Source organism: Acyrthosiphon pisum, chromosome A1 (assembly GCF_005508785.2).
Source record: "Acyrthosiphon pisum isolate AL4f chromosome A1, pea_aphid_22Mar2018_4r6ur, whole genome shotgun sequence".
NCBI classification, from domain to species: Eukaryota; Metazoa; Arthropoda; class Insecta; order Hemiptera; family Aphididae; genus Acyrthosiphon; species Acyrthosiphon pisum.
Window position 1 is genome coordinate 85,300,242 of NC_042494.1, and position 19,129 is coordinate 85,319,370.

The following is a 19,129-nucleotide window of genomic DNA, read 5'->3' on the forward strand; positions in this document are numbered from 1 at the left end:
GGTATGATACGCATATCCCTTACCACGCCGACCATCATACAAATCTATATCTATGGTCTGTCCAGCGAGAGAACGCACCGCGCACCGACCAAAACTGGTTCCCCCACCCAATATTCTGCCATAAGGGAACCAGTTTCGATAGCAAGGTGACGTGGGGGTGCAAAAATCGGCGCGTTCTCTCGCTGGACAGAGTATAGTTCACCGCTTTTCATTGGCTGTCATGATTGTTATATTTCTATAGTGCATTATGAGGTGAACTGGATACGATGAACTGCGCGAATTCCGATGGTATTCAGTTCGTTGCCATCATACTATGTTATTTTATCATGGTTTAATGTATCGTAACGCAATTTCAGATTTATTAAAATAATTTGTACTACACTATATAGATAAGAGGTACCTATACATCGATCGATAATATATACTCTATGGTGTAGCCAAACCAAACTCCGTTTAAAGTGTATAGCGACAGTCACTTCCTCTTAGTCAATGCTATAAATACCTTATATTCACTATATATTTATTATTAAAGTGTTACGCGTGTATCGTGATTCGTGATGGTGGGCACAAATTATTATACATTAATGCGTCCAGGCACACCAAAGGCCCATGGATCAGTATTTTTAGGGGGCCCCATAATGAAATACAAGGCCCCCAAAAAATGTACTTAACATTTTAATGAAAATTATTACCACCATTTTTGCCTTTAAAAATACATTTATTCAAATTCTGATTTTAGATTCTGAGTGGAACGATGAATGTATTGATTTTACAGTGATGTGTGTTTTTTTTTAATTTTTTTAAAATTTTAAAATTTTTTTTGTGTCTGTCATCACCTTTTACGACAGTAAAAGTGCTTGGATTTTCTTCAACAGTATCTTTTCTGATAGGAAAGTGAATCTAGTTGGTACTTTGGGGGTCAAAAGTAAAAATTTCCCAGTAGTTTTCAAAAGCAACGGGAATTAGTTATAGGTACCTTTTATAGGTCAATTTTTTTTTTAATACCATAGACTATATATAATATTATGTCTTATACCTAGACTGACATACCGTCTCCGCTCAGAATCATTTTTCTTATACAATGATATTGTATCATTGAATTCAAATTTAATACCATCCATTATACAGTGACCCACTTGTAACCTACTGTACAGCAGAGTGACATCCACTTACCCACTTTTTTTTAGAATTTTTGAGTATACCTACCTAAAAACCATATTTTCAAATTACTGATAATAATTCCATGATTTGTTCTACTAATTAACGACTGTTCTTTTGCGATACAAACTTCTGTTTTTCAAATGATAATGATAAGTAGGGTAATTTTTACTGAAAATTATTTAGCAAGTCATTTTATTGAAAATGTTGATGTATCTTAATAAAAATTTACGAGACCCTAAAAAAAAAGGAGGGGCCCCTGGTGCTTTCGCGGCCCAGCGGTCATGGTCATGCTGACACTGTAAATTATAAATATTTCGACCGAAAATATAAAGTGGGCAGAAATTATAATTTTATCCTCATTCGTCGTTGGGTGCAAGTTATATATTACATATTGACATATATTTTCACTTTCTGCAGTAGGTATACATCATCGCGTAAGACAACAGAAAAATGTAAGTATAAACAATTCTATGACCATAGGATAGTATTATATTATAACCCAAGGCGGAGTGAATATAATGATATTTTGCAGTTTAGAAATACGCAACATAATTAAATATATCTCAAAATGTGTTCTATAGCAGTATAGCTACTGTACCTATGTTATATGTGTGTATAATATAACATAATGTTATTCTCACTATATCTTTATACTCGTGTATATAAACCAATATACCTATGTATATTATAGGTTGGTATATATGGGTTTGCATTTTTTGTCTTATCCCTGAAAAAACACCCTAAATCCGGTACCGAGGATTACACGTATACATAGAATGTAAAGCCATGTACTTCCAATACTTGTTATCTATGGTTTTAAATGAAAGCTATATATTATATTATGTACATATATATAGGTCGTATTCAGTGTGAGAAGTGAGAACGGTAAGCTTTACGGGCTTTTGTCGAGTTGATTTTTAATAATTTGCTAGTATAGGTACCTACGAAAACAATTTAATGGTGATGTATATATAGGATAATAATTTATTCGTATTTTCAACTCATCGCACCTATAATTTAATTAAAAATATTTTCTCTTTTATCAGCGTTATACGATCCATAAGTGGATATATTATATATAGTTATTTGATTTCTTTAATTCCTGGATAATTATCTTCTTTTTTCTCCCAATTTTATACCATTGCCGGATTAATTTCGTCGGTCGGAATGCCGAATATTATAAGGAGTTTGCGTTCTATTGTAAACCGTGTTATATAATATATAAGTGTACAATAATAATGGACGGTATTCTCGGGGTGTAAAAATTTACACGATACCGTGCGAGACCGCGCCCAACGAATAAGTATGGCCTCGCAATTTTTGCTCGGTATTCGCGGTCTATATGGTTATATTATAATATACCAAATTCTTAGGAAGTATACCGTATACAACGTACTCGGCGAATCGATATAATTCCTGCAACCATCGCGTATATACTGCACACCAGGGCAAATCGCTTTATTAATCGATTACCTAGGCTACCTATATAATAATATAACCAATTATACCATTATGGTTGTTTCGACGACGATAGTTTTTAGGCATAACGATAATATTATTATTATATAGGTAATGATTAAATTGCCCTTATAGAAATGAGTGATAAAACGCGTAGACTATATACAATACATTATGTATTAAAATTAACATAGGTATATATTATATAACACGATAAATTCATTATGCAGATATCGCAGTTAAGCTCGTCAAGTCATTAATATCGAATCACCATAAACCACGCATAATAGGTAAAACTAGACGTCTGGGTTATCTCATTAATAAACTCAATGAAACGAGTCGGTAATTTATAATGAAAGTTTACGGGCCGGGAAATATTCACGAAACAACAACTACCTATTTTCCCCGAATGCGTTTATGTACGGAATAATATACTTATAAGTTATAACAATCGCTTGCACAGGTAGGACGACAAGACGTACTGTGTGTAATATCATAGTTTCTAAAAATGTTTATTTGTGTACGCGTTTTTTGACGAAATTGACGTCAATCGGCGCACACACACGTTCGAGTGGAGCAAGTTACGATATAGGTACAACATATTATACATACTAGTTGGTATAGTCTACATATTATTCACAATATGTACAAATCGAGAGCATAGTCTAATTCATAATTCGATCGTTATTAGGACGAACCTATATAATATATGGTTATAAACGCTTATACCTTACCAGCTGATTATTACACCTACCTATGACGATTTTTAAGACTTCTTATAATAATATTATATCGTTGATGGTTTCAATAACGATTTCCAATTATACTCGCGTTTAACGATATGCACTCGAGAAATCCACTCGTCGCGGTCGTATAAATTATATTATGACATGAATTTTTCAATCAATGTGTATTATGGTTTAGGTTAGCTTCGTGGCTGTAATGCTATATTATTTTTTGTTTTATTTTTTATTAATATTATAATATGGTTGAAGGTACACGTAGAACGTCAAGTGGAGTATACTGTACATACCTATATTACAAACACAACGGGAATTATTAAAGAACAAAGAGTTAATACATAACGTACGCAATTATTATGACAAGTGTTATTGTAACGTTTCGATCGAAGTAGTTATATATTATAATATTATAGCGACGGCGGCTGTCGAAGCGTATCAAAAAATAATGATCCCATATAATAAAATAGTGCAGAATAAATAATATTACATATTAATTACATCTATAGTTATATATAGATGTGTGTGTCGCGAGGCACAAGGGTATAGGTATTATATTATATTATATTATATTATATTATATATATATGTGCGTAACTATTATGTATGCATGTGAAATTTTAATGATCGATATAGGTAGGTAGGTACATATTTTTACTACCACATATGGACGACAATAATTTTATGATTATCGACTGTGGGTATTTTTAAGGTGTGTACTTGTGGTAGGTATATAATAATAATATTCTCGGTATATATGATATGTTTATGTATATTCTATGTATATATACGATCATTATAATATGTTTCCCGAACGCAAACAATAAATATCTCCCGTCCGGTACTTTTCCTAAGGATTTTTCCCCGTTGCAGCCCTGCAAAGTATAATAATATAGAATGCCGAAGTCTGACACTGCCTTATGCGTGTAACGGTGCGCAGGGCAAGGAGAGGTAGTAGAATTGATTTTCGTGGTCAACAAATATTTCTTATTTTGATACTTTATAGACGACGATATTATACATGATGCAAGTAGAAGAAAGTTGCCAGAGTTGAAAAGAATATAATAATAATATATTATAGCATATGATTATTTTATTCTATAAAACTGCCAGCACATAGTCAACATACTGCGCTTTTGATATTCCTACACATTATAATATCATTATACTGCCTTGCAACTTGAAGGGTTCTACCACTACTTATTTTAAGGCATGTTACCACCTACTTCTAAAGATTATAGGTAGATACAGCGGGGCGAGGTTAATTTTTGGCTTAAACGGAATGTTGACCGGAATGGTCCAATTAGAGTTGGCTTTTGGAAAAACTATTTAAGCGGATTTTGCCGAAAAGTTTCAAACGGACACACAAATAGGATCGGATAACGCGGGATTATAATTTTATATGTATATTGTATATAATAATGTAGTGGGAAAATACTCGTTTGAATTCTATGCTACAGTTATACTAGTCCAGCTGACGGGTTTTTTCCTCCTCTCTATCCCTAAAAGGAAATAGCTGTACATAAATAACACAGATTTGAATCAAGGGTAGTATAATAAATTATAAAATTTTTGCCAAACGTGATGCCGCGTGGTTAATGATCGAACGAATTTGGTACTGCCTGCGATCCTATATAATTTTTGAACTCGTTTTTGGACGAATATCATTTTACAATTTCACACGGCGTTTCAAATATAGTTGTCTATGTTTTTACTTTTTACATAATAATATAAAATAATAAAATATATATAGTTTATTTTTATATATTTTGCACACCGTTATAGGTTATGCGTTTACCATAATATATCTATGCATATTGCCGTATATCTATTATCTATAGACTTCTTTATAGTTCCTTGAAATAGAGAAAAAAGGGGATTGTGCAAAAGACCTCGAGCTGACAACGACCGTAATATATGCCGCCACGAGAACGAGACGAGATCGATAATTTTACGGTACGTTCTGTGGTATGGGGGCTTTATAATATGAGTATATAGCACCTACCTTTATATAATATATATTATCTATATACTACATTATATATTATATGTGGCATGTGCCTAATGATATAATATAATATTATAATGTTATTATACCGCGATATAATACATTGTATATTTGTGAGTGATAATATATATTAATATAATATTATATTATAATGTATAGTACCTATAATATATGAGTGATAGGACGAGAGAGAGAAAAAAAACATATAGGTATACAGATAGGTAATAATTATTATCGTTGACATTTTTCGTTTGGTCCTTATCGAACTGACGAGTGTTATTATATAGAGTTGCGTATTATTAAAATCGTTTATATTTTCTTTCGCTTTTTATCGTGCCACACCATCGCGTTGTATATACATGAAGAAAAAACACTTTAAGTAGTTTTACGTGAACTACGAGCGCCGAGTGACGAGAGTTGTGATGTATTAAATTTATAATTAAAAATAAAAAGTTTCAAAGAGTGGGCTCCAATCATTAACTGCTTATCAGCGCGAGAAATAATGAATGAACCCTAATTAGTATTTTTAACGCGATGCACGTCATTATTATGATAACTAATAACTCACTGTTTTAACTTTATACATTTATGCGAATTGCGAGCCTATTTATAGGATCCGTGTTACACCTTCCGAGGAAGATTATCGAAAACGAACGATCCAAAAACTTTGTTATAATAATAATATAATAATATATGTATCTCATAGTCTTAAATAAATACAAAACTGTTAATTATAACCATAGATTTTTCACGCCACTTAAATATATACCTAAGATTAATATTAGCGTCATTTTACTTTTCAATTTAGATTTTGTTCCAATGTCATAATTATTTTACATTTATTTCGCGTTATTAGAGTTTTTTTATTTTTACAATTTTTATTGCCTTTAACTAGGTCGTCATTAAAGCCTGTTATTACCTACAAATTAACAATATAATATAGTATTAGTTGTGATTATTGGTTTAACTACATATTATTATTATTATTTACATAGAGTTTGCGATGTGGAGCTTACATAAATACAATTTTTTTTAAAACTTATTTAGGTACATGTCATTCTGACTTATTTTCAGATTTTGGTATTAACGCCGATGGTTTTGAGAAATCTATGAACTAGATGATGAGTGTTTAGTTTTCCGAGTGCTTCTTCCATTGTAGTAGAATGGTTAAGCATGCTTCTTGTAGTGGTGGATAACGGGTAACGATGAACTACGTATGTGTTTTATTGTGAGGGGTACTAGGGGTTTGACACATTGGTTGCAGTAGGGTTAATCTTCGTGCTTTATTATACAGTGTGATTGGCCAAGCAATCTCTCCCTCTTTTTCTTCTTCAATAATTCAGTTATTCAAAATCTGATTTTTGGAATTATAAAATAAACTTATAAGTTAGACTATATTTTAAAATTCTTGAGATTTTTTGTACTACTTAAGAAGTGTCATGTGGAGATACAAACTTCTGTTTTTCAAATGAGAACTCCCCATTTCAACTGAAAATTATTCAGCGGAATAATTTTTCTGAAAAATTTGGAGTATCAGAATCAAAATGCATACAAGTAGTTTTTGAGTTGATTAACTGTGTATTCTAAGGATTAAAAGGGCCATGGTAATGGGCTTATAAGATATGGGAGCTATGGTGGTTTGAAAATTTTAGTCATTAATATTAATCCATGAACATAAATAATTTGTAAAAATGGGCCAAGTATAATAAATATTAAATACTAGTTCTAATATTACGCCTATTTTATATTTTTGTAAAACTATATTGAAGGACTAATTATGCTTAGTACACATATTTTAATAACTAAGAAACTACTCATTCGAATTTTGAATAAGGTACATTAAATTTTCAAAAAAATTATCCACTTAATCATTACAGTAAAAAGGGGGGGCTCTCATTTGAAAAGCAAAATTTTTTTTCGCCACAGGACACTCCTTAAGTAGTAAAAAATAATTCATGAATTAGAAATAATTGTCTTTGAGTATACTTAAAAATTCTTAAAATCAGAATTTGAATAAATTCATTATTAAAGGAAAAAGTTGGAATGAATCTCCGCTTATATATGTACTTACATGTGTGAGGTTGGTGTGTGTGCTATTCTTTATCTTGTAGTTACAATGTCTCAATGACGAGGAATATTAGTATGGGTATTCAATTTATTTATTTACATTATTTATAATTTCTTTGAGAATATTGGTGGTGGGTATTTCATTTCAACATGTTTGCCACATTTTAGCAGCGCGTAGTACTATATTAATATATTTTTAGATTCTGAGCAGAGCGAGGAAGACGGAAGCTATTGGTTTCTACCAGAAGGAGTGCTTCGATTTCAACATATAGTACCTTATCTTTTAGCAAATTGGATCAAGATGGTACTTTAGAGAGGTAATTTTCTCAAAATTTATTTAATGCCACGGGAAAAACCACCGAAAAATTACGAAAAAACGCTAAAAATGGGATTTTAATTTTTAACGCTTTGATTATCACCGCATAGAAACAAATAAAAAATTATAATATTATAATATTAATTCAACTTACATAATAAAATAAATAATAACAATATAAAATATCCAGACTGACAAACCATCTCCACTCAGAATCGTTTTTCTTATACAATGATATAATATCATTGAATTATTCAAGTCTAATACAATCCATTATACAATGACCCACTTGTAATCTACTGTACAGCAGAGCGACATCCACTTACCTGTTTTTTATATCTTGGTACGGAACTACAAAAGTTAAATTATGATTGTTGTAAGCAAAGTGATTGCCTAGTTTGCATCTTTTTCAAATTTTTCATTGTCTTTGATTTCATGTTATCAGACATTTTTATCACTATATTATTAATATGTCCAATCATATTTGGCACGTGAGTGCATACAATTAACACGCATTGTATAAGTCAGAACTCCGTGATTGTCTTATAGAATGTTTGATAAAATATTTTTTTCATTCGTGTTGGATGTTGGTATTATATATACCACGTTCAACGTGTATCGATCGGAAGTAGCTTATCAAAAATGTACTAAGGAAAAAATTAAAGATTTTAAATTCTAAGCAGAGTTGTTGTTTTATTTTAACTATCGATATATTATTATTAACGTGTCTGGTGTAACCCGTTATAGGAGCAGTAAAAATGTAATTATTTTCCATTTTAAGGATGGTTCCTGGTAGGAAATAGTTGGTACTTGAGGTGGTAAAAAGTAAAATAATACATATTATGTAATGTTAACATTTTTATAAAATTGGACATTTAAACAAAAAATATCGATTTTAGTTATTTTTTTGTAATTTGAAAAAATATACGTAGGGATTATAATTTTTCATCAAATATTTTTATTAGTATTTTCTGGACATGATACAATTTTTAAAATATTTAGATTCATTTTAACGTATTTAGGTATTCCACGAAAATATTCACACCGTTTTATGGTACGTTGGTAAAATTAAATTTAGCTATTCTAGCTATAGTAATATCATAATAATAATTATTACATTATATAATAATATGTGATTTGTTTTTGGCATAATTTAGTTCAACTTACCGTATTACTACAATAGAAAAATAAAATAATTAAATAAACTATTTAAAAAAAAAAAAATGATATTAATTATTAATTAATTTATTAATTTATTATAACAATACGGGCAGTAGCCCAATTTAGATTTATAATTCACAAATACAGTTGGCGGTTCACATAGTATTAAGTATTTGGTTTGTTTTGCCTAAATTGTTTAATCATTATATAGAACCGTTTTTGTATTTTATAATCTATTAATTATTCGAATAATTTATGCACACGTATTGTTATACACATATATGACATAATTATTAATTATATGTGATTTTTAAGCATCTGTTGACTGTTAAGTTCATGCATAAACGATAAACTGAAAATAATATAATTTAAATTTCAATAATAATACACTCTGTCACTCTAGTATACGTTAAATATCTATGGTGATATATGGCCTATGACCACTGTAAATACTAATTAGATTATACTCGTACGCTGCTTTGGATACAAGTGTTACACTGGCACATATTCTATTATAATTAGGTATTGTCGCTATAGGGAATTTAAACAGATTAAATGGCAATAGTATTTGTGACGACCAGCGGGATGACTTGGCCTCTCTATACGTTTTTACTTTTTAGCCCTTCCTGCTTAAAAAATAAAAACAAAATCCTTTCTTAGACAAAAACTGTCATGAGTTTAAGGTGTAAAAGTACGATATACCTTTTACATATTTATGTATAAGGAGAATCAAAACATTGATCAGGTCGACCATGTACCAAAACATATTCAGTAATCTGGCTATACTAGTTATAGAAAGATAATTACTGAATAATATTATGGACAATTATATTTTATTAACATTTGCATATAAATATATAGGCGTATACAGTTATAAAATATTTATCAAACCATTTATTTTATTTTTAATCACAGGGGAGGGGGGATTTTACTCTATGGTTAATTTTAAACTTTGATTTTACAGTACCTACTCTTTATAGGCACGGTGACTTCTAAACTCTATTGACGCTCATGGGGGGGGGGGGGGCAAAGCCCTACAAACCCCTTGTAGGGCTTTGGATAGAAAATGCATTAAAAATATTATATCCCCTTCAAATGATTTGTATTAATTGGAATTAATACATTTAATTGATATTTATCTATGAATTAGTGATCACTGATAACTGATAAGTTATCAGTAGTCATTGGTGGTTAAAATTTATATTCAGTATAATACCTATACCAACCCTGCAGGCTGCAATGAATAAAAACGTAATTAGTAACTTTTTATTTACCTACTTGGGTTTTTAAAGTTAAATAAATAAACACAAAATATTATCAATATAGTTATATAAACTAAATAAAACATTTAAATATTAAGATTATTGTGGTATTTATTGTATAATATGTTGAAATATTGTAATCAATAATAATAGGTTGGCAAAATAAATTGTTTTGTTTTACAAATACTACCTAATATAATAAAAATAAATATTCAGGCGCTGAATATCAAGTGGGCCCCTCAACCTTGCGAACTCATGGGTCACGGTTCCCCCTCTTAATCCAGACTTGAGAGTCTCAAGCTTTTTTTAACACAACACACCTAATTTATATTGAAGTCCATGGCAAAACGCTCGTCATAGATTAAAAAAAACACGCAAATTAAACGCTGTTTATAGTATTATTATTATGTTTATTACCTATACCTATACCTTATCATTTATTCATTTTTTCACTTAAAAACAAAGGCTGTTCTTAAAAACAAATTTAACTGTTAAATTATTACGGTTTCATAACAAATGTTGAGTGTACTGAGAAAAAATATTTTTTTAGGCAGATACACAAGTTGGAAATAATTGCGTAATAGAACTAAATGAAAAATATAATTTGTTAATTTTGTTTTTAGATAAGTGGAAAATATGATAAAATTTAATCAACTATATAATACTGTATAATATGATGTTATTAGTTATTACTTAGGTATCTAATTTATATCCAAATTCCTAATTTTCTGTTATTAAAAATTAAAATATCTACAAGTACCCAATTCAAACCCAGAAACTAAAATTATTTAATTATTTTAAAAATTTAAAAAATCGGCCACGGATTTTTTTAAATCGTTTTTATAAATTCTCTAAGTTATGATTATGATGATATAAAATTATGTTGTTATTAATATAAAACTTAAATGTTTGTACTTTTTGCTGAGCATTTTTTGTAATAGGTAAGTTAAATTATCGTTTTGATAATTTTGAAACATATGTATTCGTTATACTTGTATTATTGTGTACCTAACATGGAAAAGATTGTAAAAATCAAAACTCGTTAGTATGATTTGAACATTAGGTTTTGCATAAAATAATGTTGCTAGTGTATACTTTAGTTTTATTTTTACGATGAATTGCACATTGTAAAGTTTTCGAGTAGAGTTGGCTGTGAAGTAATGTTTCTATTTGCATAAATAATTTGTTTAAACCTTCAAACTTAAAAGTTAAAATTGTTTAAAATTAAAATAACTATATTAAATATGAAATTTTATTTTTTTACGTGTTCAATATTCTTCTACCAAGGATAATAATATACATAATGACATATTAAAACATTAATATCCAAACAACAAACTAAGATTTGCATGTCATACAATTTTAAGTTATTACTAGCAGTACGGCACCAGCCACCAGAACTTATATTGTAGTCTATTACATTTTCCTATTATTTTTCAAATATATATATAATATTTATAGTGTCAAATATCGATACATACTAATAAAAAGTTAATGATTAGATATGTATATAATACACACTGTGCACTTAAATACTAATTATTAAATATTATTTTAGTTGTTGATCCAACTAGTGATTAACGCTGAACTACAGATATATGAAAATATCTCACAAATTATTGTGGTCAAGAGGAATTCAATATTTTTAATGTTTTATACATAAATATATTTTTTGGTATTAGTGTCTTCAATTAGTTTAATTTTGTCAGCGCATATTATATTTTTTTTCTTTGCATAATTTATATTTTTAATGCATACAATTTTGCATAATATTTAGATACTTATTTGTTATTGCATATTTAACTAGTTTTTATGGTGTATGCACACAAATCCAAAAATTCGTACAGTATAGGGGAAGTTTAATCTTGGTTATTTTATCTCCAAATTTCTTGAAAAATTTTAAATAATAAACAAAATATGCTTTTTATTGAAAAATATCAAGGCAAAAACAATTAGGTAGTACAAATTGTATAAAATTTCATTAAAACTAAAAATCCTAATGTACAAAATTAATAGAATTGTATTTGATCTCGCAACATTATGAAACATATTTTGTACCTACACTTACGTATTACATAGTATATTATTTCCACACAAAGAATAAAGACTGTTATTACTGTAAATCGAACACAATAATATTATAAAGTGATAAAATTAAAACCATTAAAAATGTGCATTCCTTTAACCGATATAATAATAAGTATCAATTTTAACTCCAGTAGTATATAAACCAAAATCATAATCCCTATTAATTTATGTTACTAAAAAATTAAAACCTAAGCGAGAACCCTAATATACAAAGGAATTAACAGTCACTGATCTTCAGAATTTCCCTCTGCAGCAGTTTCAAATAATATCATCTGCAGTTGACCTCTACAGATTTTTGCTTTCCGCCAGACATCGAAGACGGACATCGAAAATATAGTATAGATATACGGGGGGAAAATCCATTGTCCATAGCATAATAAATCTACGAACAATTTCAACAATTTTATAACAATGTAGAAATATAATACCTATATAGACTATAAGACTATAAGACTTTCTAGTGTCTATACGACTGTGCACCAGAACGACGAGAACATAAATAAATATTTGACGAAAATATACGTATGACTACCACGACAGCACACATACGTAGTACTATTGTGACTTAGGTATATGAGTATAAAAGAACGTCGAAATCATCGCAGTGAAATTGATGGCGAAACATGGTCAATATAATAGGATACTCCTGTTCACTGTAGCCCGTCCTGGGAGAGAAAAAATAAAAATGTTAATATAATATGTAACATACAAAAACTATTTATATTGTCAAAAGACTATAATATATGACCCGACATAATATATACCACACTATTTTGTTTAGATTTCGCGCGGCATCATATAGTCTATATATTGTCGCTGGAGTCAAAAGCTAATATTATATATAAAATTCCTATTGTGTTCATCCACGATCCATCTGCACAAACACCCTTGGGATTAGTTACGAGAAGAAAAACCGTCACATATTATACGAGTCTATAGTATGGCATTCGGAACTTACAATACGCGTGTTCTATATATTATATAATAATATATGATGTAGATAGGTAAACTAGAATAGTACACACCTATTCCGATTTCAAACAAATATTTCACATACTAAAATGTTAATCTATATATCTAATGTTGTTTTTATATCCAACATTATATTCAAAGGATTTTTCCCCATTGGCCATTGCCCATTTTATATGGGATATATCATATGCCATACTATAATTTATGATGATAAATAATATATCATGATTGTCAAAGAATGTATTATTGGTAAAATTTTTGCTAACGATTTGTCTTGATCCACTTCTTTTATGAATGGTAGGTAAGTGTTAACAAAAAAAAAAAAATATATTAAATTAAAATGTTTAATAATAAAAAAAAAAAAATTATTAGAACGAGTTATAACTTATATTAACGTATTTTATAGTAATTTATGTATTCTTCTTTTACACCGATAAAAGTTAGACCCCTCTCCCGACTTATACGACCACTTCCAAGATACTAATATTTTAATCTCGTTTTTCCAATTTTTTGCTATTTTTAAGTTGTAACCTAGTCGCTTTCAAGTAAAAGCTAGTTTATCTTAAAAGGGGCGGAGGCAGTCATGCAGCCCCTTTCCCTCAAATAGTTTTAAGCAAAATTAATTATATTTGTTTTAATTTTTAGCCAAATTTTTAGTATTATAATTCTATTACATCCGACTTTTAATCGATTTCCGCAAGGCTCAAAAATCGTTGAAAATTGTATTTAATTCATCAGTCATCATATTATGTACTCAATTCGTAGCTATCTGTATAGATTGCAACAAACTTTTTAGAATTTGTAATCTCACCCCATCCTTGAACTAATTAATTTCTCAATGAGCGGTCAAACAATCTTAAATAAATGAACAATGTATACTTTATGATATTCAAATTAGACAAATAGTATAAATAGTTACAAATTAAAATAAATATATGAGGTTACAACTTACAATTAATGTTCTGAATGTGGCTTAATGTGGTGGAATGCTAACTTCATAGGTACACATGTGACCACGGATGAAATCTTACTCTTTATTTTCACAGCAATTTCCGATCGGGATTTAAGAAACTCGTGTACCAAGGAACCAATAACAAAATAAGCATTCTTGGAATATTTTAGGTAAAACACTACCAGTATGCAAGAGCTCTAAGATTACAAGATTTTTGACGAGGTACAGCACAGCAGCTTTACATTAATACAATAAACACTTTTCTAACACATGTCGATCAACTTCGAGTGAGTTTATAATACAATTTGAGGTCCAAGCACTGCAGCATGTTTTCGAGGAGTAAAAATTAGGCATTTTAAATACGATAATATTATATTGTATGTATATTGTGTAATGGTTTGCGTCGGCGTGTGCAAATACGAAACTCTAGGTAAATATCTATAAAAAGTGTTTAAAGGTCATATTATAATCTCGATAGTCACTCATTTCTATATAACAGAGTGCACACTCAATGCTTTACAAGAAGGTTAGTGGTATTCGTTATTTTAAAACTAAATAAAAACAAAATGTCAATACTAAAAAAAAGCCGGTCTCTTTATAAATTCAATTTGGCCACACACAGATGGATCGGGTGTGTTATGCAACCGTGGTTGCGTTATAATTACATTTTTAAACGATGAAATATTGTTTACTAAAATCCAAAAAAAGCATTCCAAACGGTAGTTTTTTATTATATTATTATCACGGAAAAAATATAAAATGTTCATTAATCACCAAACCGAATACGATCCTTCGAGTGATTGTTTAAGGATATACTATAAATTATAATAAAGTTCGTTGAGAGTGTTCTGCAGTGGATCGATTATATTTTGTAGCCCATTAAAATATTATGAACACTCGACTTGACGATAAAACGTTTGAGATTATTTCACGTTATTAGAACAAATATTTTTGGAGTTTCAGCAGCCCAGTTGTCTAAAATAAGTACAAACATACCATTTTATGTACAATTGTTTTTGATTTTTATCTAGTAATCTCACAAACCAATAATATATAAATTACAAAATTATTATGATTGACGGATCTCAAAATGTCACTAGGATTTATCATTTTTTTTTATTTATAAAATAATATATTTACAAACCATACAAAACATGGTATAATAAGTAAGTTTGATGACAAATTTGACAATGGAGAGTTTAGGTAAGAATATGAAAACTCCCAGCGATTGAGCGATGCCACCGGGCAATCAGTTTAAGTTAATATTATTATGCTAGAATTTAACATAAGCACATACTAATGGAGATATTGTATTAACGTATGACGTTTTGAATACAACTATATATTCTTTCTAAAATAATTTATGGTATCGTTTTTTTCTATTGTTCTAAAATAATTTTTTTTACTATTTCAGTAAATTTTACTTCAATACTAATACACTAAAAATAACGGATACATTAGCTAATATGATACCCAATAAGTAATATACAAAATATTTTGGTTGAAATGAAATTCAACAATTTATAAAATATAATATTTTTGAATTGATACGTTCATTGTATTGTAGAGCCGAGGAAAAGCGTTTGTAAATTGTTTATACTAAATGCGCGTATATTTTCAAAATATTTAATAAATATAATATATGGTTTAGTTTTGCCCTTAAAGAGAATACCCTTTATCCCGGGGCTTGGGAGTTGCAGGGGACCAAGCCTGGATTAAGAGCTTATTTCGGGCCCTGAGCGGATAAAATTATACGTATGAGCTCAAATAAATACGTTATTGTGACAAACCATTGTACGATAACAACATCGTATATGATAACAATACGATGAGCAATTATTATAATCCGTTTGTTATTAAATGTAAAAAAAGATTCAGTCAACCGGTATAAAAGTATAAGTACTTATTTAATTATTCACTGTTTGAAAACTGGACAGCAATAGCTAATAATAATATTTATACGAAACAAGAGGTCATTATTCGTTTTGTCATTGGGTTTTGGTCGGACCATCACTGCAGAAGAAGCACGTATTTGAAACTTTAAAAGTGATTAACTCAATATTCTAAAACGATTCCGAGTTGATTTTATGGATTCACATGTTTTTTTTTATTTTATAGCAAAGTTAAATTTATTTGCGATATTTTCAATATGTTTTTTTTCCTTTAAACATAATAAAAAATAGATTATTGTTAGTAAAATATTTAAACATTTAAAATGTCAATATAAATTTATCTCCCACAGAAATATTTTAATCTGTATAAATTATGATGTATTGATATACATATTTTTTTACCAGAACAATAAAATTATGACTTATAGATTAAATATAAATATTTTACTTTTATTATTTTGATTTACCCGAACTACCATCTGTTTTCACTTTTCCATTGATAAAGAAGGCGAAAGATAATACTTATGCAATTTTTTAATCACGTTTAGTGTTTTTATAAAATAAAAACTCATTATTGTAAAATCAATTAAATATAGTTTCTTCCTTACCACTATCGTCTATCAGAATATTAAGCTTCTCAAAATCCTGCAATAAATCCCTGAAATACGGGATCTCAATATTTTTTTTTTTAAATCAACCATAACATCCAATCACAACGATATATTAACTTTTGTTAATACATAATAATGATAAGCATACTATATTTATATCTATCAATGGATAAGAGTGATACAATGAACAACTTTTACATATAACCTAATTCAGAATAAAAATAGCTTAAGATATAGTGCGTTATATACTGTTCATTATTAATAAAAAATAAAAATATTATGAGAATCATGTATATTGTACAATCTGCGGTATTAACCGTAACGAATTATAAATCATATAATTCATGATCATAGCTATATTAGTAATGTCCTCAGTCTTGGGTTCAATACGAAAATAATTGGTCTAATATTGACTTTGGAATAATTTCTCATTTCCTTCGTAATATATTTGTAAAATTTCTGTGTTTCTATATAGAAGCGTTGTATAGGATAGATTTATTTATTTTATTTTTGGTCGATTGTCTAGGAGATACCGCGCGTGTGCTTAAATTTTCTAGAGTTAACTGGGAGGATCATCAGAACAGGCAATAACGTTAAGAGATTAGAGGTAAATGGATTTGTACGAGATTTAAGTCACGGTAATGACAATTCCTCAGCTGAGGTAAGAATTGTATATATAACTGTTGGAAATCTGTATTTTCCTATTCCTGCTCTCGTCTTTGTAGTAGTTAACGCGTCTATATTGTAAGAAAAGAACTTGAAACTTTAATTAATAATCCATTAGTCCACAAATCTGATTATTATTTTATGTCATGTCATATTAATTAGGTACATGTTTAGACTTTTTAAATGGTTTTTAAATGACTTACTAATTTCAAATAATTAGAAATGTATACTAACCAAATATTTTTTATACAAGGCTAGCCAAGAGTCACTAATGGGTGGTTGTTTAATTCACAACTTTCATGTCATTTAAATAACTCTCAGCATATAAACTTATTGTGCAAAACTGTATAGATTGTTTATTTCAAATAAAAATATACATAAAAAAAAAAAATATAAGGATAAACGGTTTTTTTAGTATTTAGGATGAAGGTAAGTTTATTAATGTCATGTACATTAAATCGATTTGTATAAATGTATACGTTTTAATCCAAGCATATGTATATATATAGTTAAGAAATGAGTACATAATATGCATAAAGCGCGTATCTTCTTCGCACGATAAATGTAAGCACTATGAAAGTTTTTGAGAACACTCGAAACTCACGAATTAGGTCACAATACGACCTAATTATCAGCAAATGTGCTGAGCTTTCAAACATTTCTGAATATGCACAGCATTTACAAATTTATTCCATGGCCTAAGAAATTGTATATTAATTAGAGTATATTGTTTAAAATCTTTAAATTTTCATACCTACTTTTACAACCGAAATAATCAAATTAAAAGCATAAAAAATTATCATAGTCAATTTTAATTTAATATTTCCGTAAAAACTTAATAAATTATGTCCAATGTTTTATAAACGTGACAATAATAACGATTTGTCAATTTGGAAATTGATTTAATTTAATTTATTTTGTTTGTATTTACAAGAAAATGTATAATGTAAGTTATTGTATAGCTACAAATTGTTCAATACATATATCCAGTAGGTACCTACCTTTGTCCATACATTTATATTATTTTCGGTACACATAGGTAAACTGAAAAGTAGTGCTCAAAAATTCACACTCCACCATAATAATGTAAGCCATGATTTCCAAAAAAAAAAAAATTGTGGGTTGTTATATTATTATATATGTATATACTGTAGTCGGTAATAATTGTAGTATTTGTATACAATTAGTAATTATTTTGAAACAATATTTTGACAAATCGATATGTCATAGCCCATAAGTACACACAAAAAAATAATTCCCTATTATTTTATTAATAGGTGATTTTACTCTAAGATTACTTAAAAACATAAAAAAAAATGATTCTGCGTAAATGCGTTTTGTCTATATTGCGCGGAGACCAAAGAGTGAAAACAAACAGTGCGCTGACATCATCTTAAGTTATAAGTTGTAAGTCGTAAAAACGATGGATAATAAGCGCACGACGGAGGAGGCAGCTCCCCTACAAAATGTTCCACTCCCACGAGATCTTCCGTCAAATTACTTATGAAATACGGTTTTTTTTAAAATATTTCTAGTATGCAATCTCAAAATAGTAAATAATACTATTATATCGTATAGCATTTTAATATTATACGTAAATTGTTGCCTGTTGGTATATGTTTTTAATTATAGCAGATATAAGACAGCTTCAATTGCGTGGTTACTGCCTATTACTGGTTTGTTCTGTTACAATAACGACTTTTCATAACGGTTGCCCGTTAATCTTTCGGTAGCCGTAACCAGTGGCGTATTTTTTTTTTTTTTTTGGGGGGGGG

General features: G+C 28.9%; 1 protein-coding gene across 2 annotated transcripts in view; it reads right to left on the reverse strand.

Annotated features, from left to right (window-relative positions):
- Positions 1 to 19,129, reverse strand: part of LOC107884068 — a 126,045-nt gene that overhangs the window by 2,115 nt on the left and 104,801 nt on the right. The gene's annotated exons all lie outside the window — the stretch shown is intronic.